At 49.7% G+C, this 27,032-nt stretch overlaps 1 protein-coding gene across 1 annotated transcript in view; it reads left to right on the top strand.

The window, feature by feature from the left end:
- CIROP (ciliated left-right organizer metallopeptidase) overlaps nt 1-27,032 on the top strand; it is a 451,682-nt gene that overhangs the window by 384,187 nt on the left and 40,463 nt on the right. The window lies entirely within an intron of this gene.

Here is a 27,032-nt window from a genome sequence, read left to right as displayed (position 1 = left end):
GTTCTGTAGTAGGGGATCTCTGTGTATAGTCATAATCTAGTGAATAGTCCCGCCCATGTGCGTGGACCCCGGAGCAATCAAAAATAATCTCTTACAGTGTCAAAAAATGCAGAAAATGCATAGACACTTAAGAGAGAATTTAAAGACAGATAATGCAGCCAAAAGGCTACACTGTCCAGTACTTCAACTAGAAATTCCACCATAAAATCCACAAAACAGCAAAGCCTGTACAGATTTCCCTTGCTTAACAGCAAAATCCCTCAGGAATGATAGAGAGAAGAACCTGGACAGACAAGCCCCATAGGCTGCCATTATGTGGCTTAATTAGGATACTGTGCCTTTAAGGAACCTTCCAGAACCTTCTCTCAGTATCCCAGAATGCATAGCAGGTCCAACTTAGCCTCAGTTCTTTTTTCCGGCTCCTGCAAGCAGGACCCTGGAGCATTGAGCTCTCCCTTTTCAAGGGTTTTTGTTGGTGTTTTACACTAATTTCGAATTTTGGTACTTTTAAAGTACTTTGGTGACTTTCTTTCTGTGTTTCTGCACTCTTTTTTTGTCCATAATGCCTGCATTATTCGATAAATGCCCTGAGTGCTCAAGAAAGAAGGCCAGGTCAGACTCCCATGAGGTCTGTATTCTCTGCCTTCCCTCTTCCCACATTCCTGAGGAGTGTGTGATCTGCAGAAGCTTCTCTGGAAGAACCCTGAAGGAGAGGAAGAAAATCAGGCTTCAGGGACTTGAGGAGAGAAAGTTGAAGGCACGAGGTGGGTCAGGAGGGGCTCCTTCTACCCATGCTGAGGCCTCTGGGGGGCTCCCCAGGGGCAGGAAGACCAGCCCTCGCCCAAGGTCTCCGTCTGGGTCAGTTGCGCTGACCACGACGTCGAGGGGACGGTCAACGGCCAGTTCCAGGTCTCCCCAGGGCTCTGGGTCGAGAAAACGTCGCCCGTCGACGTCGAGGAACGTGTTCCGGCCGCCGTCGAAGCCGGTGTCGATATCCTCGTCGTCGCTGTCGAGTGGTCGACATCGGAGGGCCCGGCGTCGGCGCTCGCCGTCGAGGCGACACCGCCGTTCGCCGTCGGGGACATCGTCGTCGAGGGGATCCTCGTCGTCGAGGTCGCCGTCGAGACGGAAGGCGTCTCCAGCGCCGAAGAGGTCGACGTCGAAGCATCCCAAAAGACCGACGTCGAGACGGTCAAGGAGATCGACGTCGAGAAGGTCAGAGAGGTCGACGTCGAGAAGGTCCAAAGGGTCGACGTCGAAGCGATCCAAGAAGTCGACGTCGAGGCCGGCGAAGAGGTCGAGGTCGCCATCGAGGCACCATCGCCCGTCGTCGAGGTTTCGTGGCTCGTCGATCTGGTCGGGGTCGACGTCGAGACGGAGACACGGTTCGACGTCGAGAAGTGTGATTCGGTCGACGCCGAAGGACCGTTCGACGTCGAGGGGACATCGGTCGTCGTCTGGACACCGGTCTTCAACGTCTGGAGGTCCTAAGGACAGGCCCAGGACTGTGGGGGGCTCCCCACGCTCTGGAAGAGATGGTGGCTCGCCGGGACCGGCGCATTCCGGGGTGGATACTCCGATGAAGCCGTCTACACCTCCTCCGCGGCCTGCTGTGCCGAAGGGTCCTCCTCCGAAGGCCCCTACCCCACCTCCGAAGCCGGCTCCGCGGGACCCGCGTCCGGTTGCTCCTCCACCCCCGATCCCACCGAGGGCGGTGTCGATGCCGAAGTTTCCGACGCCTCCGAAGAAGACTCCTAAGAAGCCTAGAGCTCCTGACCCTGGGAGGCCGAAGGAGCGTCCGAGGCCCAAGAGGTCGAGGTCTCGTTCGGGGAGACGGGACAGATCAAGGAGTGGCCGTGGATCTTCCTCACGATCCAGGCGTCATCACAAGAGACGTCGGTCCAGGTCACGTTCTCCATCTGGGACCCGTTCCTACTCGCCCACGCTGTCCGATTCGCCGGAGACTAGGGTGTCTCCGATAGACGATATAAGCACATTTCAGGAGGTTCTCCTGCGTGGTGCGGCGAAGTTGGGCATTGAGGTTGAAGCACCTACGGCTTCTACCTCGGTGATATTTGAGACTTTACACAAAAGGCACTTGTCTCGCCCCCTGTTACCTCTGGTGCCGGGGCTCCTTGAGCCCGCCGAACAGCTATTCCTGACGCCGGCAACGGTGAAATCTGTGCCTTCCAGGATCCTAAAAAAGTACAGGGCTCCGGACTCAGACCCAGCCTTCTTGAGGAAGGACCCGGTACCGGATTCAGTCATCGTGACTGCTGCTCGGAAGCTTCATGCCACCTCCCCTGCGTCCACGGTGCCTCCGGACAAGGAGAGCCGGTGGATCGATTCTGCTGGTCGCAAGGCGTGTGGGACATCCGCCTCGTCCATGAAGGCCGCCAGTGACTCGGCTTTGCTGGGACGTTACGACCGGTCCCTGTGGGACTCGATGGAGCAGTTCGCAGACCTCGTCCCTCGAGACCGCAAGGAGGACTTTGTGGAGATCGTCAAGGAGGGGATGCTGGTCTCTAATCAGGCCATCGGCGCCGCAGCGGACATATCATTGCTGTCCGCGCACGGATATTGCCACGGGATTCACCAGAGACGCCATGCTTGGCTCAGGTTGACGTCATTGAAACCGGAAGCACAGCAACGCGTGGCGAATCTCCCGTTTTCCGGAGATACCCTCTTCGGGAAACACGCGGATGATGAGATGGCCAGGATGAAGGCCGAAGCGGAGACCCTGACGGCAGTGGGCTTGGAGAAGCCCAAGGAAAAGAAACCCTTCCGACAGTACCAACGTCGGTTTGGGTCGCAGGGTCGTGGAAGGGGGCAGTCTGCTGGACAACATCAACAGCAGCAGCAGCAGCAGCAGTACAGGCGGCCCTTCCAGAAGCGACAGGGTGGTAGAGGTCGTCAACAGTCCTCTACCGCGACCAAGGGCCCGGCCGGGTCCCGTCCCTGAGCTGTTACTTCCCCCTCGTCCGTTACCCGCTCCGGTGGGGGGAAGCGTTCAATTTTTTCTGGCAGAGTGGAGAAAAATTACTCAGGACAAGTGGGTGCTGAATATTGTTTGCAATGGATACAGTCTACGTTTCACCAGCCCTCCTCCATCGATTCCTCCCGTCAGCTCGCAGTATCAACTGCACGAGCTTCAGGCGGAGGCGGACGTTCTGCTAAGGAAAAGGGCGATCGAAGACGTACCTCTGTCTCAAAGAGGAAGAGGTCTGTACTCTCGGTTCTTTCTTGTCCGCAAGAAGGACAAAAACGAGTTCAGGCCCATTCTGGATTTGCGGCAGGCAAACAAGTGGATTCGCAGAGAAAAGTTTCGCATGCTGTCGTTGCATCAGATCTACCCTCAGCTGCAACGAGGAGACTGGATGTGTGCCATAGATCTACAGGACGCATACTTCCACGTGCCCATTGCATGCAAACACAGAAAATTTCTGCGCTTTCAAGTCGGCACCAATCACTATCAGTACACGGTGCTACCCTTCGGACTGAAGTCTGCACCCAGGACATTCTCAAAATGTATGGCAGTGGTAGCGGCACACCTGAGGAAGAACAAGGTGTTTGTCTACCCGTACCTGGACGATTGGTTGATCAAAGCCTCCTCCTTCTCGGAAGCTCAAGCACACTTCCAGAAGACGTGCGTTCTCTTGAACAAGCTGGGGTTGCACATCAACATGTCCAAGTCGGTCCCGATTCCGGTGCAGTGCATCCAGTACTTGGGGGCCTCCATCAATACGCTGTCAGCAAGCATGTCTCCTTCGGAAGAGCGACGTTTATCACTCGTTCGGAAGGCTCAGGCTCTCATGAAAACTCCGTCTACGACTGTGAGAACGGTGTCTTCTCTACTGGGATCGATGGCCTCTTGCATCTTTCTCACTCCTCACGCACGGCTACAGATGAGACCTCTGCAGGAGTGCTTGGAGGATCAGTGGGACCAGAGGAGAGGTTCTTGGGACGACAGGATACGACTGTCTCTACATGCTCTTCAGTCTCTGAAGTGGTGGTGCTCGAAGGAGAATCTCCTCAGAGGCGTTCCCTTCCACAAGGACATTCCCACGCAGACCATCGTGACGGATGCGTCTCTCCAAGGTTGGGGGGCGCATTCCGGAGACCTGCAAATTCAAGGGACGTGGTCCCCGACGGAGTCCACGTACCACATCAATTTCCTGGAACTGAGAGCTGTTCACTTGGCACTGAAGGCCTTTCATCCGTCCTTTCAGACCAACTCTCTGCTTGTTCAGACGGACAACACGACGACGATGTATTACCTCAACAAGCAGGGGGGCTCGAGATCGCGCACTCTGTCGCAGGAGGCGCAGGCGATCTGGCACTGGCTTCTGGCTCGAGGACTGTCGATTACGGCCACCCATCTGCCAGGTGTGCAGAATGTTCAGGCAGACGAACTGAGCAGAATCGTGCAGGAAAACCACGAATGGGTCATAAACGACGAAGTACTGGGAGAAGTCTTCGCAAGGTGGGGAACTCCAGACGTAGATCTGTTCGCCACCGCCGAAAACAGCAAATGCCGAGGCTTCGCCTCCAGGTACTACCAGCCAGGGACGCTGGGGAACGCGTTATGGATCAACTGGTCGAACAGCTTTCTGTACGCTTTTCCACCAATTCCCCTGATTCCGGCGGTTCTCATCAAGCTGTCTCACTCCAGGGCGAGGATGATTCTGATTGCCCCGGAATGGCCCAGACAGTGGTGGTTCACGGACCTACTTCACCGATCTCTCCTTCCTCACATGAAGCTGCCGTGCAGGCCGGACCTTCTCACGAAGTTCGGGGGGCGGATGGTGCACCCCAACCTCTCGTCTTTGAGTTTGGCGGCATGGCTCCTGAAATAGTACAATATGGCCATCTGAATCTCCCAGAGGATTGTATGGGCATACTGAAGGAGGCTAAGCGACCTTCCACTAGGACTTCCTATGCTTACAAGTGGAAGAGGTTTTGCATCTGGTGCAAGTCTAAGAACTATGACCCTACGTCATGCAAGGAGGATGTCATCCTTCCATATCTGCTTCATCTGGCGCAGTCGGGCCTTAATGTCCATTCCATTAAGGTTCATCTGGCTGCTTTGACTGCCTACAGGAAAGGACCTTCACAGACTTCCTTTTTCCAGATCCCTGTGATCAAAGATTTTTTGGAAGGCTTGAAGAAAGTGTTCCCTCCTGTCAGGCTTCCTTCGCCTTCATGGGACTTGAATGTGGTGCTGTCCAGATTGATGAAGGAGCCTTTTGAACCCATTCATAAGGCTTCGTTGCAGCACCTGTCCTGGAAGGCGGCGTTCCTCGTGGCCATTACATCGGCCCGCAGGGTGAGTGAGATTCAGGCATTGTGTTGCCAAGAACCTTATACTGTATTTCATAATGCTAAAGTTGTTATGCGTACTCACCCTAAGTTTCTTCCCAAGGTTGTTTCTGATTTTCATATCAATCAGACTATCACTTTGCCTACGTTCTTTCAGAACCCTTCCTCTCCGGCGGAAAGGTCTTTACATTCCCTGGATGTGCGGAGGGTGCTGAAGTTTTATCTTGATAAGACTAAAGATATTCGTAGGTCAGACCAATTGTTCATCAATTATGGCTCAGTCAGGACGGGTCTTGCTACCTCTAAACAGTCCATCTCTAGGTGGATTGTGTCCTGCATTCAGTTGTGTTACTGCAAAGCTAATAAGACCTTAGGGGGCAAACCTAAGGCTCATTCCACCAGGGGCAAGGCTGCTACGACAGCTATGCTCCGTAATGTTCCCATTGCAGAGATCTGCAAGGCGGCCACTTGGAAGTCGGTCCATACCTTTGCTAAGCATTACTGCCTGGACTCTGATGCCAGGGCAGACGCTCAGGTTGGGCAGGCTTCGCTGCGGAATCTGTTCGCACAGTAGTGGCGTTATTTTACTCTCCACCGCCGCTTGGTGTGGGGATGGGCTTGCCATTCTATTCACTAGATTATGACTATACACAGAGATCCCCTACTACAGAAGGAGTAGTTTCTGTCCTGTAACTCCAGTTCTGTAGTAGGGGTATCTCTGTTATAGTCATAAGCGCCCTCCCGCCTCCCCGGTGGAGTGTTGTTCATGATCATAATGCTACAGGTCTGGCGTTTTCTACGCCTTCGAAAAGAACTGAGGCTAAGTTGGACCTGCTATGCATTCTGGGATACTGAGAGAAGGTTCTGGAAGGTTCCTTAAAGGCACAGTATCCTAATTAAGCCACATAATGGCAGCCTATGGGGCTTGTCTGTCCAGGTTCTTCTCTCTATCATTCCTGAGGGATTTTGCTGTTAAGCAAGGGAAATCTGTACAGGCTTTGCTGTTTTGTGGATTTTATGGTGGAATTTCTAGTTGAAGTACTGGACAGTGTAGCCTTTTGGCTGCATTATCTGTCTTTAAATTCTCTCTTAAGTGTCTACTGTTCAATCTCTCCCGTCGGCAGTCGGCGAGGAAGGCTCTGAAAGACCTCCACTGGCTCCCAATGGCTGCCAGAGTGCAGTTTAAAGCTTTGTGCATTATGCACAAATCCTTTCACCGTGTAGGCCCAGCGATTCTGCACCCTTTGGTCACGCCTTATGTCCCAGCACGCCCCCTTCGGTCTGGTACCTTGCAGCTGGCCACCTCCTCTAAAATTAACAAAGCCCGTTGGGGTGGCCGCTCTTTTTCCCATTCGGCGACCAGACTTTGGAATGCCCTCCCCTTTGCCATCCGAGGAAATAGCAACCTCCTCTCATTCAGAAAGGCCTTGAAAACGCATTTGTTTGCTAAATCCTGCTGATCTGCCCCGAGCCTGCGCTAAACCATTTTATCTTCAAGCGCTGCGAGGCCCTAGGGCAGTTATGCGCTATACAAATGCAATTTTTCATTTCATTTCATTTCATTTCATTTCATTTCATTTCATTTCTATGCATTTTCTGCATTTTTTGACACTGTAAGAGATTATTTTTGATTGCTCCGGGGTCCACGCACATGGGCGGGACTATTCACTAGATTATGACTATAACAGAGATACCCCTACTACAGAACTGGAGTTACAGGACAGAAACTACTCCTTTTAAATTAATCGGGCATGCGCCTGGGCACGATAATTCAAAACAGATGATGCCTGTGTGCGTAACTGCAAGCAATAGGCCGTGGGCAAAGCAAAGGGGGGACATGCACATGCCTTTGCCCAATTGCGTGCTGTCTTTCTTAGAAAGACGCACGCAAAGCCCAATAGCCTGTAACCAAAAACAAAACACACACACGAGCGTGTGGTGAGGCTTACAAAAATCTCGCCAGGGAAGTGCATGCGCGCAGCGTAGGCGAGACCTAAAAATAAGCATTTATTGCTTGTTTATAAAAAACCTACACAGTCCATATGGTAGAGTAGGGCTCTCCAATTTCTGTATAGCCTATATTTTTCACAAGCCAGTCTCTTACGAACAGCAACAGACTTTTTGTGACTAAAATGGCCGAGCTACGACCTTATTATGGACTTTTTAGCTGACTGTGGAAGGACATAGTCAGGGCTGCAGGCAGCAGCATGAATCTGTGGGTGGTGAAAAAGTATTTTCTGTATGTTAACATGCAACAACTACTTTTCTTATTCAAAAACAATTAATCTATTTTTTTAGGTCAAATAGCTCCCTGTGATGTAAGTATCAGTTCAAATAGAACACTCTGGCAGAGAATGGGAATGGCGGTCTTGCTCTAAATCAATCATTTTACACATCCAATTTTTTTGGGGAGGTGGGGGGGCGGGAGTATTTTTAAAGGGAAGTAAATTGCGCCCAGATCAAAGCCTTATCGGGATTCCTAAAGAAATAAGTTTCAAAACAGAGGAGGGCTAACATATGGAGAAATCCCATTCATAAACATCTTTTGCAGAAGCCATGCTATGGACTCCGTCTAAGTCCGTGCAGCAATTCATAGGCAATTCTGTCAAGGAGTCAGGAGATTTCCCTCTAGGTCAATCTGTGGCAACAAGAATTTGTGCCTGACCACTAGGAGTAGGGAGTACATACCTTGGCCCCATACTAGCTTCTCCACTGCACTGCTATTCACCTGGTACCACCCAGTGTCTTCAAAGGCTGCCAGGGTGATCTCATCCAGCTGTATTAAGCGTGCATCAGGAAGGGAGGCAGTCATGATGGATCCCTGCAGTACCCGTGCCTCCCAGTGAGAAGATGGGAGGCCAACTGTGTCCTGTGAAGCAAAGAAGAGTTAAAGGGTTACTGTTGGAGTGGCTCCAGTAACATTGGGAGGCTGGTCTATGTGGGCTTGCCTACAGCATGGGATCATTCTCAGATTCAGAAGTGTTCAATATTCCCCGCTTTGGGGACTGAGGAACTCCAAGTGGCTGGCAATATTCTAAGTTTCTGAATGCGAAATGTTTACCCTTTTTGGAGCAGTACTGACAGAAGTAACCAATGAAAAGTTACTTCCTTCTAAAGGTAATGGCCTGTAATATTATCAGCAGCTATGCCTAGTTCCTCCCTAGTCATGATCTCCACAAGCCCTCTCGGGCTAAATAAATACATGCCGTGCTAGAAAGGTATGCATATTTCCAAAGAAAACCGCAGAGAACAAGACAGCCCATCATTACAATAGTAACATAGCCCTATTATTATGGTTTCACAAATTGAAGTTATTTAGAGGCAAATGTTCAAAACCCTTTTGCAGTCACAAACGGTGCAATTTGCAAAATGACAGGGTTTGCAAAAACACAAACTTGCAATTTCTTTTATGCACAACATCTTTTATGAGTTGGATTCTTTTTTTACTCTTAAAACGGTTTTTGATGTGATCCTTTCCATATTGCATATTAGGAGGGATCATGAAAGAGACATCCTCCTCCTATTTCTGAATTGCAAGAAATGTGTCAATGATTAGTGACATCAATTGTAGTTGCAAACCATTTAGGAGTTTCTGACCTCCGAGTTAGAGTAGCAACGGATTTGGAAAGTGGACTTTGTAAATCATGTTGTGACATTTGGGGCGGGGGAGGCAAAGCCCCCAACATGATTTATTCTTTTCCCCCCTTACCCACGGTCTGCCCAAGCATGAAACATTAAAAAAAGCTTTCCTCTCTGCCCCCACCGTCTCTGCCCAAGCAGTAAACATGACAAAAACAAGCTTGTGCAATGCAATAGGTCTTGCATTTGTGAAAGCTAGAGCTTCTGGTGTTGAAAACGATAATGTTTTTAATTTAGTTTTTTGTATGTAGTGGAGTGATGATATTTGCATAGCGCTATTGCCATTCGTATGACCTTGTGCCGCTGGAGAACCAGAAAATGGGAAGGAGTAGTTTCTGTCCTGTAACTCCAGTTCTGTAGTAGGGGTATCTCTGTTATAGTCATAATCTAGTGAATAGTCCCGCCCATGTGCGTGGACCCCGGAGCAATCAAAAATAATCTCTTACAGTGTCAAAAAATGCAGAAAATGCATAGACACTTAAGAGAGAATTTAAAGACAGATAATGCAGCCAAAAGGCTACACTGTCCAGTACTTCAACTAGAAATTCCACCATAAAATCCACAAAACAGCAAAGCCTGTACAGATTTCCCTTGCTTAACAGCAAAATCCCTCAGGAATGATAGAGAGAAGAACCTGGACAGACAAGCCCCATAGGCTGCCATTATGTGGCTTAATTAGGATACTGTGCCTTTAAGGAACCTTCCAGAACCTTCTCTCAGTATCCCAGAATGCATAGCAGGTCCAACTTAGCCTCAGTTCTTTTCGAAGGCGTAGAAAACGCCAGACCTGTAGCATTATGATCATGAACAACACTCCACCGGGGAGGCGGGAGGGCGCTTATGACTATAACAGAGATACCCCTACTACAGAACTGGACTTACAGGACAGAAACTACTCCTTCTGTAGTAGGGGATCTCTGTGTATAGTCATAATCTAGTGAATAGAATGGCAAGCCCATCCCCACACCAAGCGGCGGTGGAGAGTAAAATAACGCCACTACTGTGCGAACAGATTCCGCAGCGAAGCCTGCCCAACCTGAGCGTCTGCCCTGGCATCAGAGTCCAGGCAGTAATGCTTAGCAAAGGTATGGACCGACTTCCAAGTGGCCGCCTTGCAGATCTCTGCAATGGGAACATTACGGAGCATAGCTGTCGTAGCAGCCTTGCCCCTGGTGGAATGAGCCTTAGGTTTGCCCCCTAAGGTCTTATTAGCTTTGCAGTAACACAACTGAATGCAGGACACAATCCACCTAGAGATGGACTGTTTAGAGGTAGCAAGACCCGTCCTGACTGAGCCATAATTGATGAACAATTGGTCTGACCTACGAATATCTTTAGTCTTATCAAGATAAAACTTCAGCACCCTCCGCACATCCAGGGAATGTAAAGACCTTTCCGCCGGAGAGGAAGGGTTCTGAAAGAACGTAGGCAAAGTGATAGTCTGATTGATATGAAAATCAGAAACAACCTTGGGAAGAAACTTAGGGTGAGTACGCATAACAACTTTAGCATTATGAAATACAGTATAAGGTTCTTGGCAACACAATGCCTGAATCTCACTCACCCTGCGGGCCGATGTAATGGCCACGAGGAACGCCGCCTTCCAGGACAGGTGCTGCAACGAAGCCTTATGAATGGGTTCAAAAGGCTCCTTCATCAATCTGGACAGCACCACATTCAAGTCCCATGAAGGTGAAGGAAGCCTGACAGGAGGGAACACTTTCTTCAAGCCTTCCAAAAAATCTTTGATCACAGGGATCTGGAAAAAGGAAGTCTGTGAAGGTCCTTTCCTGTAGGCAGTCAAAGCAGCCAGATGAACCTTAATGGAATGGACATTAAGGCCCGACTGCGCCAGATGAAGCAGATATGGAAGGATGACATCCTCCTTGCATGACGTAGGGTCATAGTTCTTAGACTTGCACCAGATGCAAAACCTCTTCCACTTGTAAGCATAGGAAGTCCTAGTGGAAGGTCGCTTAGCCTCCTTCAGTATGCCCATACAATCCTCTGGGAGATTCAGATGGCCATATTGTACTATTTCAGGAGCCATGCCGCCAAACTCAAAGACGAGAGGTTGGGGTGCACCATCCGCCCCCCGAACTTCGTGAGAAGGTCCGGCCTGCACGGCAGCTTCATGTGAGGAAGGAGAGATCGGTGAAGTAGGTCCGTGAACCACCACTGTCTGGGCCATTCCGGGGCAATCAGAATCATCCTCGCCCTGGAGTGAGACAGCTTGATGAGAACCGCCGGAATCAGGGGAATTGGTGGAAAAGCGTACAGAAAGCTGTTCGACCAGTTGATCCATAACGCGTTCCCCAGCGTCCCTGGCTGGTAGTACCTGGAGGCGAAGCCTCGGCATTTGCTGTTTTCGGCGGTGGCGAACAGATCTACGTCTGGAGTTCCCCACCTTGCGAAGACTTCTCCCAGTACTTCGTCGTTTATGACCCATTCGTGGTTTTCCTGCACGATTCTGCTCAGTTCGTCTGCCTGAACATTCTGCACACCTGGCAGATGGGTGGCCGTAATCGACAGTCCTCGAGCCAGAAGCCAGTGCCAGATCGCCTGCGCCTCCTGCGACAGAGTGCGCGATCTCGAGCCCCCCTGCTTGTTGAGGTAATACATCGTCGTCGTGTTGTCCGTCTGAACAAGCAGAGAGTTGGTCTGAAAGGACGGATGAAAGGCCTTCAGTGCCAAGTGAACAGCTCTCAGTTCCAGGAAATTGATGTGGTACGTGGACTCCGTCGGGGACCACGTCCCTTGAATTTGCAGGTCTCCGGAATGCGCCCCCCAACCTTGGAGAGACGCATCCGTCACGATGGTCTGCGTGGGAATGTCCTTGTGGAAGGGAACGCCTCTGAGGAGATTCTCCTTCGAGCACCACCACTTCAGAGACTGAAGAGCATGTAGAGACAGTCGTATCCTGTCGTCCCAAGAACCTCTCCTCTGGTCCCACTGATCCTCCAAGCACTCCTGCAGAGGTCTCATCTGTAGCCGTGCGTGAGGAGTGAGAAAGATGCAAGAGGCCATCGATCCCAGTAGAGAAGACACCGTTCTCACAGTCGTAGACGGAGTTTTCATGAGAGCCTGAGCCTTCCGAACGAGTGATAAACGTCGCTCTTCCGAAGGAGACACGCTTGCTGACAGCGTATTGATGGAGGCCCCCAAGTACTGGATGCACTGCACCGGAATCGGGACCGACTTGGACATGTTGATGTGCAACCCCAGCTTGTTCAAGAGAACGCACGTCTTCTGGAAGTGTGCTTGAGCTTCCGAGAAGGAGGAGGCTTTGATCAACCAATCGTCCAGGTACGGGTAGACAAACACCTTGTTCTTCCTCAGGTGTGCCGCTACCACTGCCATACATTTTGAGAATGTCCTGGGTGCAGACTTCAGTCCGAAGGGTAGCACCGTGTACTGATAGTGATTGGTGCCGACTTGAAAGCGCAGAAATTTTCTGTGTTTGCATGCAATGGGCACGTGGAAGTATGCGTCCTGTAGATCTATGGCACACATCCAGTCTCCTCGTTGCAGCTGAGGGTAGATCTGATGCAACGACAGCATGCAAAACTTTTCTCTGCGAATCCACTTGTTTGCCTGCCGCAAATCCAGAATGGGCCTGAACTCGTTTTTGTCCTTCTTGCGGACAAGAAAGAACCGAGAGTACAGACCTCTTCCTCTTTGAGACAGAGGTACGTCTTCGATCGCCCTTTTCCTTAGCAGAACGTCCGCCTCCGCCTGAAGCTCGTGCAGTTGATACTGCGAGCTGACGGGAGGAATCGATGGAGGAGGGCTGGTGAAACGTAGACTGTATCCATTGCAAACAATATTCAGCACCCACTTGTCCTGAGTAATTTTTCTCCACTCTGCCAGAAAAAATTGAACGCTTCCCCCCACCGGAGCGGGTAACGGACGAGGGGGAAGTAACAGCTCAGGGACGGGACCCGGCCGGGCCCTTGGTCGCGGTAGAGGACTGTTGACGACCTCTACCACCCTGTCGCTTCTGGAAGGGCCGCCTGTACTGCTGCTGCTGCTGCTGCTGTTGATGTTGTCCAGCAGACTGCCCCCTTCCACGACCCTGCGACCCAAACCGACGTTGGTACTGTCGGAAGGGTTTCTTTTCCTTGGGCTTCTCCAAGCCCACTGCCGTCAGGGTCTCCGCTTCGGCCTTCATCCTGGCCATCTCATCATCCGCGTGTTTCCCGAAGAGGGTATCTCCGGAAAACGGGAGATTCGCCACGCGTTGCTGTGCTTCCGGTTTCAATGACGTCAACCTGAGCCAAGCATGGCGTCTCTGGTGAATCCCGTGGCAATATCCGTGCGCGGACAGCAATGATATGTCCGCTGCGGCGCCGATGGCCTGATTAGAGACCAGCATCCCCTCCTTGACGATCTCCACAAAGTCCTCCTTGCGGTCTCGAGGGACGAGGTCTGCGAACTGCTCCATCGAGTCCCACAGGGACCGGTCGTAACGTCCCAGCAAAGCCGAGTCACTGGCGGCCTTCATGGACGAGGCGGATGTCCCACACGCCTTGCGACCAGCAGAATCGATCCACCGGCTCTCCTTGTCCGGAGGCACCGTGGACGCAGGGGAGGTGGCATGAAGCTTCCGAGCAGCAGTCACGATGACTGAATCCGGTACCGGGTCCTTCCTCAAGAAGGCTGGGTCTGAGTCCGGAGCCCTGTACTTTTTTAGGATCCTGGAAGGCACAGATTTCACCGTTGCCGGCGTCAGGAATAGCTGTTCGGCGGGCTCAAGGAGCCCCGGCACCAGAGGTAACAGGGGGCGAGACAAGTGCCTTTTGTGTAAAGTCTCAAATATCACCGAGGTAGAAGCCGTAGGTGCTTCAACCTCAATGCCCAACTTCGCCGCACCACGCAGGAGAACCTCCTGAAATGTGCTTATATCGTCTATCGGAGACACCCTAGTCTCCGGCGAATCGGACAGCGTGGGCGAGTAGGAACGGGTCCCAGATGGAGAACGTGACCTGGACCGACGTCTCTTGTGATGACGCCTGGATCGTGAGGAAGATCCACGGCCACTCCTTGATCTGTCCCGTCTCCCCGAGCGAGACCTCGACCTCTTGGGCCTCGGACGCTCCTTCGGCCTCCCAGGGTCAGGAGCTCTAGGCTTCTTAGGAGTCTTCTTCGGAGGCGTCGGAAACTTCGGCATCGACACCGCCCTCGGTGGGATCGGGGGTGGAGGAGCAACCGGACGCGGGTCCCGCGGAGCCGGCTTCGGAGGTGGGGTAGGGGCCTTCGGAGGAGGACCCTTCGGCACAGCAGGCCGCGGAGGAGGTGTAGACGGCTTCATCGGAGTATCCACCCCGGAATGCGCCGGTCCCGGCGAGCCACCATCTCTTCCAGAGCGTGGGGAGCCCCCCACAGTCCTGGGCCTGTCCTTAGGACCTCCAGACGTTGAAGACCGGTGTCCAGACGACGACCGATGTCCCCTCGACGTCGAACGGTCCTTCGGCGTCGACCGAATCACACTTCTCGACGTCGAACCGTGTCTCCGTCTCGACGTCGACCCCGACCAGATCGACGAGCCACGAAACCTCGACGACGGGCGATGGTGCCTCGACGGCGACCTCGACCTCTTCGCCGGCCTCGACGTCGACTTCTTGGATCGCTTCGACGTCGACCCTTTGGACCTTCTCGACGTCGACCTCTCTGACCTTCTCGACGTCGATCTCCTTGACCGTCTCGACGTCGGTCTTTTGGGATGCTTCGACGTCGACCTCTTCGGCGCCGGAGACGCCTTCCGTCTCGACGGCGACCTCGACGACGAGGATCCCCTCGACGACGATGTCCCCGACGGCGAACGGCGGTGTCGCCTCGACGGCGAGCGCCGACGCCGGGCCCTCCGATGTCGACCACTCGACGCCGACAGCGACGACGAGGATATCGACACCGGCTTCGACGGCGGCCGGAACACGTTCCTCGACGTCGACGGGCGACGTTTTCTCGACCCAGAGCCCTGGGGAGACCTGGAACTGGCCGTTGACCGTCCCCTCGACGTCGTGGTCAGCGCAACTGACCCAGACGGAGACCTTGGGCGAGGGCTGGTCTTCCTGCCCCTGGGGAGCCCCCCAGAGGCCTCAGCATGGGTAGAAGGAGCCCCTCCTGACCCACCTCGTGCCTTCAACTTTCTCTCCTCAAGTCCCTGAAGCCTGATTTTCTTCCTCTCCTTCAGGGTTCTTCCAGAGAAGCTTCTGCAGATCACACACTCCTCAGGAATGTGGGAAGAGGGAAGGCAGAGAATACAGACCTCATGGGAGTCTGACCTGGCCTTCTTTCTTGAGCACTCAGGGCATTTATCGAATAATGCAGGCATTATGGACAAAAAAAGAGTGCAGAAACACAGAAAGAAAGTCACCAAAGTACTTTAAAAGTACCAAAATTCGAAATTAGTGTAAAACACCAACAAAAACCCTTGAAAAGGGAGAGCTCAATGCTCCAGGGTCCTGCTTGCAGGAGCCGGAAAAAAGAACTGAGGCTAAGTTGGACCTGCTATGCATTCTGGGATACTGAGAGAAGGTTCTGGAAGGTTCCTTAAAGGCACAGTATCCTAATTAAGCCACATAATGGCAGCCTATGGGGCTTGTCTGTCCAGGTTCTTCTCTCTATCATTCCTGAGGGATTTTGCTGTTAAGCAAGGGAAATCTGTACAGGCTTTGCTGTTTTGTGGATTTTATGGTGGAATTTCTAGTTGAAGTACTGGACAGTGTAGCCTTTTGGCTGCATTATCTGTCTTTAAATTCTCTCTTAAGTGTCTATGCATTTTCTGCATTTTTTGACACTGTAAGAGATTATTTTTGATTGCTCCGGGGTCCACGCACATGGGCGGGACTATTCACTAGATTATGACTATACACAGAGATCCCCTACTACAGAACTAGGAGTTCAGGGAGGGGAGACAAGAGTAATATGCTGGCTGGAAAAAAGGTAACACCATCCTAGAAATATCAAACACTGATAGGGATTGCAAGATTAAGTAAAGCATGTGAAATGTAAGCAGGAACAATATAGATACCTTAACGCTGGTTGTGAATAAAACCAACATGGCCACTTTGTGACCGCTTTATCTTGATTTATTTTGTTGTTGTAGTTTTATTTATTTTTTCTCTCTGCCTGAGGCTAAACTTTTGAATAGAAAAATGTCTGAAAAAGACGACATTTGCAGCCAAAGGTTTTGGATCCATTTCACAGGGGAACGAAGCAAGGAAAGGCAAGGAAAGAGAGGGTAAGAGCTGTTTGCTAAAGAAATGGTTGTCAGCATGTGTGGCGAAGCGAGGGAGAGCTGAAGAGAAAGAAAGACAAAGGTGGACGGGCAGTGGTAAAGCAGAAGTGAACACTGAGTGTTGTTGAAAGAAAGAAGAGAAAACGAAAGAGAGGGATGCCATGTTAACCAGATGAAGTTCACAGCCCTAAGTTTCAACACACTTTGTTATTTTGGAGGGCACATTTTAACAACAAACAGGCCAAAAAGATTTACCTCTGCCAATGCCTGCTAGATATTTTAAGAGCAAAGTTAATCATAAACTCAGACAACGTTCACCGTGTGAATCTGGTAAATATGGGACACTGTGCCACAGTATACAAAGCAGTGCCAATGTGGTTTTAATCGTAAACAGAAACAAACGCACATTTGATCTTATTCATTGCAGTATATTTAGAATGACATATTATCAATGACCTATTTGTGCACAAAGCATTTTAAAATCTACAGAAAGAAACTTCTGTCTCCTGTGGTCCCTCTATAGAGAAGCCTCAAAAAGATAAACATTTTCAGTGTTGTATATTAATGTTAACACAATATGGCTGCCCGATATTATTTCACACACAAAGAAGGTTACTTAACCAGTTATATAAAAAAAAAGTGAAGAGGAGGTCTAGGACAAATTGGCATAAAATCGTAATATCGTTGTAAAAGACACAGCAACCCAAATAGAACATCGCAAATGTACCGCAACAAGAGTCCCTCTGTCTCCTCCCTTCGGGGGGTGGGGGGTGGGGGGGGGGGGAAACACCAACTGACTTCAGCTTGTGGCAGGGGCGCAACTAGAACCAAATTTCGGGGGGGGCTAACACTTCAAATGCTGGAGGCGGAGCCAAATTCAGAGTCAGACTAGAAATTGCTGGTGGGTCATCCTGTCATTGTAGTGGCATAATGCATAGGGGTTATTTTGTTGCCGATACATCACAGCTCAATTCAAAGCACGTTGGGCTCTAACATTAATGTATTCATAATAGTATTTACCAAGTTTTGCAGGAAGTTTAGGACTTTCCTTCAAATAATTCTAGTAGAACAAATATTAAATGTTGTATTTTAGTAAACATTTAATGAGTTTACCTACCCTCACATGACATTTATTTTTATAATTACAGTTTTACCAACAATTAGTGACATATGATGCACTGTAAAACACCTGAGGTGAATTGTATTGGCTTCAACCCATTAGCCGTTCAAAATACTTTTAGAAGATATTTGGGTACCTCCATCGTCCCACCTCCCAGAGTGGTTCGAAAAATGGTGGCAAATAGTGCAGTTTAAGCACACTTCTATAGTTATTGTTCTACTGAATGAAATGAATGATTAAAAATAATATGTAAAGTGCACTTTTACCCTAACCAAGCAGCCTGGTGCTGAGCAGTAAATGAAGGAGAGGTGGAGACTGCACTAATATGGAAAAGGCACTTTTTTTTGTGAAGGACTGGAGTCCTTGGAGCTCGGGAGCCAGAGAGTTTCAGTGTTTTGATGCCAGAAATGAGCAGCATCAGCATTCATTAGGTACTTGCCTAATGTAAGGAATGTAGGCAGTTGGCTACTGCAAAGCATAGGATTTTGGAAAGAATATAAAGAGTGATACAATGGTGAAGAAGCAGAGAATCTGTTTTATGGAGAGTGCCAAGATCTAGGAACAACACTTTGAAGTCACATTGTTTCACATTCAAAGGCAATAGACAGTACAGCAGTGAGTGAGAAGAGATTGTGAAGCAAGGGGGCAGTCCTCAGATGAGGCATGCAAGAGGGTTTTGAATGATTTGAAAGCAGGAAGCCCAAGATAGACTTCCATTATCTAGTTGTGAGAAAATAGTTTAATTTATAGCAGTCCTGTGATCGCGAGAAGAGATGGTTTTGCCTAACATGAGGATGCTGTTAATGCAAGGAGAAAATGTGACTGATCTGCTGAAAGAATGAGAACACTAATGCAGGATTCTTTGCTGAGTCAACCTCGAGTGGACGATGGGTCCAACTCCACCACCACCAAATTGAAGACCATATCTATTCATTGGAGGTTCCCTAAAGATGAAGCCCTCTGTGTTGTCATAATTGAGTTTTGATTTGACTTAATCCAGGAGGCAACTGTGAAAAAGCAAGATCATACTTCCCTCTCTAGCAGCACTTGAGCCCCAATTACTATGCTGATACACACTACCCGAAACATTAGCTTTAACACTTATTATTCAGTCAGCACTCTCCCTAATGTACCTCCACTTTCCCTACAATAGTCCACATTGGCATTGCTCACAGCCACCCAAAAAGTTGCATTTCAGAGCGCTGCCACCTAAGGTTTCAATGATTGAATGCTAACAGGCAATATACCCCAGCCCAGGTTAACTAAGAGCAGCAAGTGGGCCTTATTATTGCGCATACGTACTGAGCATCAGCCACGAGTCCCATATTCAGGAAAGTTTCCGGGTCACCTGTGGTGCCACTAATCACCAATGTGCTGTCTCCTGAGCCACAGGTGATAATCAAGTCCAGCGATTCATGGAGTGCCTCCACTGATGCGGCAGCCCTCTCAGCTTGTGTAGAGTAGCGGATGGTCAGTCAACCTTTTGTGTTTATCTCCTACGTTGTGGTCTGGATTTCAATCTGTTCTGGGATGACGAATAAATAGGGCTTCCCGAGTTTGTCAGAGCTTCAGCCAATTTCCATACTGCTGATGTATCAGTATAGATGTGTGATTTCTCATTGTACAAGACTTTCAGGTTCGCTGGGGAATGAAAACATGTACTTGTAAGTTGTTTCTTAACTTCCAGATATGCTCTCCCCTGTTTTTGCACCATTAGAGTGTAATCTGGAAAATCAGTACTTGTGTATCATCAATTGTGGATAGTCCATTCAGGCCAGCCTGGAGCTTTTGTGGTGCCCTGACCCAAAGAACCTGTTTGTCTATAATGCTCCAACTGTGTGACCCTGGTCAATTGCTTTCCTTCACTGCGACTCCTTTTTCAGGATCATTATATTTTAAGGCACCTTGAAATAATTGTTCAGGATGCAAACTGTGCAGAAACCTCTCTTGTATATTGTTTAATGCACCACGATGTTGCTCAATATATAACAATAAAGGCCTTATATAGGAGGCTCTAAACACCTGCCTAGGCATGCTTGCCTACCACAAACTGTCAACTGGAAGCCAGACTTTTGTCACAGCATGGGCATGGTCTGTTTCACAGCATGACTGATTACAGTTAACCCTTCACCCTGTGAAAAATGCTGCACATCATGCCGACAGTCTCACTGATAGCGCATTGCATGGCCTCTTCAAGGAGCAGAACCTGAAGAAAATTGTCCTGCCTGCCCACTTTTTGGCAGTGCTGGGGTCATCTCACCTAGCACACTGCCCGATTATGCCGCTTTGTGTCAATCTTTGATACCAGAGCTGTATGAGTATGCTTTATAGTGAGCAATATAGGTTAAATATGTCAGCAGTGTCCACAGTTGCAGTTCAGCCCTTACCTCCATGCCCTAATCTTCAACTGTCAGCTCTCCCCTGTCTCTTACCTTCTTCCTTGCATGTCTACCCTTCCTCTTTCTTGCGGAGCATTACTTTTTCTGACTGATTAGTTCCCTCATACACTCGCCTTTCCCCCTGCTCCCTCCCTCTTTCCTATAGCCTGTTACTTTCGCTCACTGGTTCTGCCCCACTTTCATCCATTTTTCCCTCCATGCTGTAATTTCCCATCGGATTGCACCTGGCCAGTCTGTTACCTAAATAGCGGATATTTTTAAGTAACAGCTGGTTAAAAAAAACCTTGGAACTCAGCAAAAGCTCATAGTTAGTCTTGTTTGAAATACGAGGTCCAGGCAGTTAATACAGGTATATATCCATAGACACTGGAGGTATGCAACTGTATGGCTGTGTTTTTCTTCTCGCATAGTTGAATATTTGCTGCATTTGCCACATAAACTGCCTCACAATCTCCAGATGTTAACAGAAAAAAAAATGTTTTTAGCTTAAATGTTCAAAAGTTACTAAAAATGCAGTAACAGGTTGCCACGCAGTGGAAGGACTTTTGAAAATGGTGACTGGTCACCTTTCTGTTGCTTATTTCTATATTTGAGTTTTAAACTAGTATTAATGAGATGCAACCAATGTCTAGACAGTGTTAAAAAGTGTCAAATTTACAAATTCATATAGTAATGCTATCACAAAATGTGCAGCATTATGCAACATAATGTACTCAACCTTGCTGCATGATTTGGCTCACCCCTGCTGCAGAATTTCAGTGGCCCTGCATAAATCACATCAAAATTATTACCAAGCAACATACACAATTCCTAAATTATTATTAAAGCTAACAGAGTCTTACTCTTCGCTGTTCAATAATTGTCTCTAAACATTTTTGATGACCTGACTTTATGACTTCGATTCCCCGTGTATTATATCTAATAATTGCAGCTTCACATTCACTGTGCTCCAGATGACTTTTTATTTTTGTCTATTATATCTGAGTGCGCATTGCGAACTCCTCAAGACTACTATACTTTATGTGACACTCTTTACTGTGTTCATTTTCAACCCCATTGTCATTTTAGTTTGGTGACATTATAAATTAAAATAAATTGCCTGAGCAAAAAAGTTAAGAGTTGTGAGTGAATAATTGTATTTAAAAAAAAAAAAGGCTAACAGCAGATTTAGTTGCTATTCACTTACCAGCCTCCTCCCCATTTGCATCTGAAAATGTGGCAACCCTATGTTTATCATGAATGATATGCCCACTTTACAATCATCACTCCGCTACATTCTTTGCAAAAGTCTGTCGTGATGTGGCTGTATTCCTTTTTGTTTGCAGGATACGCTGTTCATTCCCGGACGGGGAGGGGAAGGTTGACTTTACTCCACACCTTTGAACACTTTTAACTTTGCCAGTCTCGCCGCTGTTGTCATGCAGATACAGCCATTAAGGAATGAAAGGGTCATTCATGCAGGGGGGTGTACTAAAAGAAAGAAATGGGTAAATAGGATAAACAAGAGGATAGCTGTAACCGCCAGGGCTTCAGGACGGATCGAGTAATATCCTGGATGAACCTTGACTACTGCCTGGCAGCCTCAGCCCGGCCCACGGAACCTGACGGGGGGGGGCTGAAGCCCTTTCAGCCCAATGGTTGTTGCGCGCCTGGCTTGTGGCACACGCACTGACGATGATGGGGGCTCTGCACTGACAGCCGCCACCCGTAGCAGTTGGGTGTCCCGTGTGGTTTTGAAGTTTAAGGGGGCAGAGAGGACTTCACCGCCTCATCCTAGTCGGTGTCTGGGGCCTATGTGCCAGTAGCTGTATCCTTGCACCCAGAAGTCCCTGCCCGGAGAGCAGACAGATCTAGGTAGCTTTCGGGCTGGTAGACAGCCAGCTGGTTTCTGCCCGGTTGCTGCCTCCCACTCTGTAAATCCCTGAATAGCGCCCGCCGCCCACCATGAAGTAAGGTGAACGAAAGAGACCAGTGTACACGAGAATGATGAGAGGGCTGACTGTTAGGCCCACTGACTCACTTTTTGTTGTTGGCAGCCTGGGAGAGCATAGAAGTAGTATAGCACTGCCGTGTCCTGTGCCCCGAGGGAACTGTTCTATGTGGCTCCTGATGGCAACTCAGCCTCCTCTAGTGATCACTTGTTGTGATATTCAGGTGACTGCGTCCCTTCTTTTCTGAAGTTGTCAACATTTTCTTTGTGGGCCTGCTGTCCTTTGCATCACATTCTAAGCATGCACAACACGTTAGAATTCTAATATGGTTACGTTTTCCTGAAAATCTCCTGCACAATGTTTTTCACAACCTGTTTTCTGAAATGTGAGTAACGTGTATATGTTTACACGTTGGTGTAAAAGAAATAGCACCTGTATTAACGCGTACAGCCACTTATCAATGAGAATAAATCTGTAGTTAAGAGGTGCTCCTCGGGTAGAAACGGAAGTGATCTATCGGGTATGTTACCCAATTAGGCGCTGGGAAAGATTAGGGACGCTGCAGTCAGCGTATGGTAAGCAGCATTCCACTCGGTATGAGTGATTACAGCAGGTCTTGCAGACAGCGCATGCGTGCTAATGCTAGACCTAAAAAAGTAGCATCTGTGCTTCATTGGACATGGGCTACTGAAGAAGAAAAGAAAGTGTTTGTGGCATGTGAGCTTTGGATCACATGCAGTGCATAGCTCGCCATGTAGTGTTGGGTCTGGATGTTTGCACTTTGTTTTTGTTCGAAGAAGTCTTTCCAGTCACGCTCCATCGTAAGATTGTTTTTTCCGCCATCGGGTTTGGATGTGTATTGCTGCACTTCGGCACCGTTTCTCGGACCCCTTCGACACGCAATCAACTACCCTCAACGGTATTGTTATCGATCGCGGTTCCCCATTCTTTCCGCATCATCTCAACTCGACTAACTTCGATCGGAAAACTCGTGGTGGGCAATTGGGCCTGTGTACCAACCAAAAAGAGAGAGTAAGGGAATTCTTCACCGGAGGTGAATGGGGATTACTCCTGTTCCCCTAGATAGGTATGTAGCAAACAAAGGAGGAGTATCACCATACAGATTTAAGAAAATTTGGCAATTGGGCCTACCTGTGCCGACAGTGCTAGCAGTCGATGGAACTGACTCCATTCAAGTTCTGCCCCGGGTTTCGCGCTGAGTTTCCACGCACAAACTTGCACGAAGTGTGCAACCTCTTCCTGTCCCCGGAACACTATGAGAAAGATTGCAACGACTGCCAATAGTTTCAATCAAAGAAGATGCTTAGTGACCGTCTGGCTCGACGTCACAAGATGCAACACCACAGCGGCTCCGCACCAGACATCTTCAGTGAAGATTCCGACACAGAACATCACGTTCAAGGAGCCGAGGAAGAGGAAGAACATATCTCCGTGTCTGAAGCCAAGACAAGCCTTCCGTCTCGGGCTCGAGCCGGCCCCATATCAGGGCCGGACCGACACCTTCGGCACCAAAACCGAATTCCAGACATCTCCTGGTAACAATTCCACCGTTACCAAAGAATCCACCTTCCGCACTGAAAGGCTCGGAGCCGAAACCTTTGATGCAGAAACCAGCTAGTAAGGAGAAAGACACTCCCTCTAAAGAGCCTCGGCTCGATGCTTCGCTTTGGATGCAAAGCAGAATAAACGGATTATAAACCCTGATACAGGACATATCCATGCCACCCTTCCAAAGAAACGTAAAATAGACCAGCCAGAGGATTACCACATTCCTCTCAAAAGGAAAAGTGTGGGTACTAACCATTCTCCCCCTTACATTCCACCTCCTTCTCCCACTGATCCTAACTTACTTATCACACCCTCAAATTCGCTACCACCACCACTATCACCTAACCCACAGGATGACGGGGTTAGGAATGAGGATCAGGGGAGGCCACAGGACATTGACCCTTGGGAGGATTATTACACTGACCCAAATACAGATAATAACCCTGATCTGTATCCCTCCAGACCCTCCCCACCTGATGATAACATTGGATATATTGAGCTTCTTAACAGGGCTGCTCAGTATTATGGGGAGGAACTCCATAAAGAGACGTTAGAAGAAGATTTCCTCTTTGAGACCCTTAGTTACTGTGAGAAGTTGGCCTGATGTGCAGTGTTCACTATTCTAGTGATCACTATATATCAGTCCAAACAACCCTGATTGATGATTGGTTGTAAGTCAACCTTATAGACCAGCTATCCTAGTAGCATGGATACGAGCAGTCTAAGGCTAAGACTCTAGAGGGCGTGTTAAGCCAGCTGTTTTACCATCACATTACCCCTTGAACACCCAGTGAAAGGACACCACACAAGTGTTATGAAAATAAACAGTGTATTTATTAGAATCACAACAACCCTGTACTCTTTATGAGGACAGGGTGCTAGGCACACAACAAAACTCTTACGAAAATACTTTTAAGTTAGCACGTTACACTAATGCCCGAGGGGCACGAAAAACCATATACACTAAAAGTGGAATGCGAATTACTAGCAGGTAAGTAACAGTTCTAATAGGCTTTGGAATCGCTAGGACTGGACTAGGGAATCGTTAGATTACTACTAGGAGGCCTAGGGGACTCGGGTGCAGAGTGTGAACTCTCACGCGGGATGCGGGACAAAGTCTATGGAAGCTAGAATTCACAAAGTTAGTGTTCACGGGCGAACCCGACCTGGTAGGAAGAAAACGACAGTGGATCCTGACCCTAGGATAGTGAGGCTATGCTGGGACACCGAAGTGCCGAAGTTACCTAGCCCAGGGGCTGCAGCTGCATAGGTCTGAAAAGACGTCGGGAATCTCGTTGCCGGACCGGGAGCCTGGAAGGAAGAAGTTGCTGGCAGGCGACCGGTGAAGGAAAGTTCGATGGATCCAAGCCTGGATCAAGGAAGAAGAAAACCTGAAAGCAGAGGGGACCAAGTTCTTGAATCACTAGCCAGTGATTAAGTGGGCACCAGGATGGCACCGGGCGAAGTCACCGCAGTCAGGTGAGTGGGCGCTGCTGGGCTCTGCAGTCTCTCGGACCAGGAGGCGTTGTCGGCGACCAGGATGGAGGTGCGAGCTGTCCCACGAAGGATGAAGTCGTTGGCGTCGAAGTTACCCAGGATTGGGCAACAAGCCTTGGCTAATTCAAGCCCACGCGGTGGACTCAAAATGGCGTCTTGAGTGGACCAGGAGGGTCCAGGGTGCTCCTCTTCTGGGAGGGAGCAAGGGCCAGTCTGGAGCAACCAGACCAGCAGCAGAAATGTCGTCGGGCGTCGTCAGGAAGGCCACAAGCCAACGGGCTAGTAGCCAAACAACGCGGTGAGCAGCAGAAGGCAGAAGGGCCCCACGCCGATCGTGGAGATGCTGGGGGGCTGCTCTTCGGTGCTGGAGCTGCTCAGGGTGGGGGCTTCTCGGACCCCAAAGCACTCACCAGGAAATTACTCGGTGGGCTTGCTGTGCAGAAGTCGTGCAGTCTTGGCGATGGCCGGTCCCTCGAGGTCTCGTCGCACCCACGGTTCTCAGCTGTGCTGTAGAGGTGGGTAGAGGTCAGAGGTGCCAGGGAAGCCGGGTCTCGTCGAGCTGGGCAGTCGGATTCCGGAGGAAGGACGTGCAGCAGACCGCAGTGTTCTTAGATGGTGCCTGCGGATGCAGGGTGACTACTCCTTAGCCACAAGGGAGAATCTTGAGGAAGAAATCGTGAAGTCCTTTCGTGGAAAGTGGTATCTTGATTCCAAAGATGATCTGATTTGGAAGGGGGCCAGTCTCTACCTTTATCCTGTAAAAAGGGGCTGGCACGCGACTAAGTCCTGCCCTATGGGTGGGACTAGGAGGGGGGTGGTTACACCCACTTCCTTGGCGGCTTTTCCCCAGCACAGGGTCTGGAGTGACCCTGGAACTGGTTCAAGCCGGCCTATGCACAGTGAGCACCGGGGTGCTACTTGCAGTCACCTTCCTCTAAAGCCCTGCCTACCTACAATACACAAAACCCTGTCTGGGACGGTGCTGGCACCGCCCCTGTCAGGAAACCCTTTGTCCTTATCTCCTGCTCTGGGAGGACTCCCAGCAGCAGGAGGGCAGACTTGTGTCTCGGTGGCAGCATCCATTTTGTGGATGCTAAGGCTCTGTCTGACTTTTAACCGGGTTATAGGTTACAGGCATGTCGTGTCCCTCTAGAAGGGTGGAATGCTAACCCCGTCGCCAGAATTGGCGAGGGGTTAGTATTCCAATTCGTATGACACCTTACTCGACATGTTTTGATAAAGCGATACCAGAGTTGGCACATAACCGCGAGGATTATAATGCACTTAAGAGTATATGGTATGCGATATCATGGAAACGGCTAAGGGATGGATCCCGAAAGCCGCAGACAGGCTCAGCTCATGCTAGAGCACCATCTCACACGATTCCAAGCACTCTGCCTTCAGGATTGTTAAGGCCTGCTATAGGAGTGACTGATAGGAGATCTGTGTGTCCATTTTTAGGGTTAGATATAGGTATACTATATCTAAAGCAAAGGGTGAGTACACCACCTTGCCCCAGCTGTCGTGCAGCCAGTTGTGTCAGTTTTGGATGGCCAGACAGGGGTGGCAAAATACATGCTGCAGCCCCTGGTAGGCCCTGGGTATACCTATGCCCTGGGTACCTAAGGTACACTGTACAGGGACTGATAAGGTGGCTCAGTATCCAATTTAGATATGTACCTAAGGTACATGGAATCCATTTTACAGAGAGAGCAGTGGGCCTGAGGTCCTGAATAGCAGGGCCTCAGGTCAACTAAGTCAGAAAACCAGCAAAACACCAGGCAAAAAGTTGGGGGCAACCATAGTCAGGGATCTACCTTCCTACATAACCCCCCCCCCAAACGAAAGGAGATAAGGCTATCCTTGTCCAGGTAAGCCTATATTGCCTAAGTGGCCATTTAAGGAAGTACCAGCACTGGCATGGTTAACCCCTATGTCATGGTCCACTAAGCAATCCCTCACCCTAAGGGTGTCTGAGGGTCTCCACCATAGGGAATCTCTACCTGTGGTGTGTTTTGTCAAAGAAAAAGGCTGGTGCTGAAATGGAGTACTGAAGTGAGGCTCCACTAACTTTGGGCTCAGCTTCCTCCAATCATCATCCACCATAGAGGCCTTTCTTTCCAAGACTGAGTTGTTTTGGGCTCTCAGGGTCAACCTCTGGCTACCTACAGCTGGAGGTTGGGTCCCTCTGTTTGGCTTACTGGAGGGACAGGTCAGGTCTGGGGCCCTCAGGTCCCAAGTTTGGCTGTGCCCAACAGTGTCCCTCTGTGGGAGGTCCCTAACTAATTTTAAGGGGGATCCCTCAGGAGTGTGTCTTA

Source organism: Lissotriton helveticus, chromosome 5_1 (genome assembly GCF_964261635.1).
Source record: "Lissotriton helveticus chromosome 5_1, aLisHel1.1, whole genome shotgun sequence".
Lineage (NCBI taxonomy): Eukaryota > Metazoa > Chordata > Amphibia > Caudata > Salamandridae > Lissotriton > Lissotriton helveticus.
Note: the sequence above shows the minus strand (reverse complement) of the source record. Positions and strands in the feature narration are given on the sequence as shown.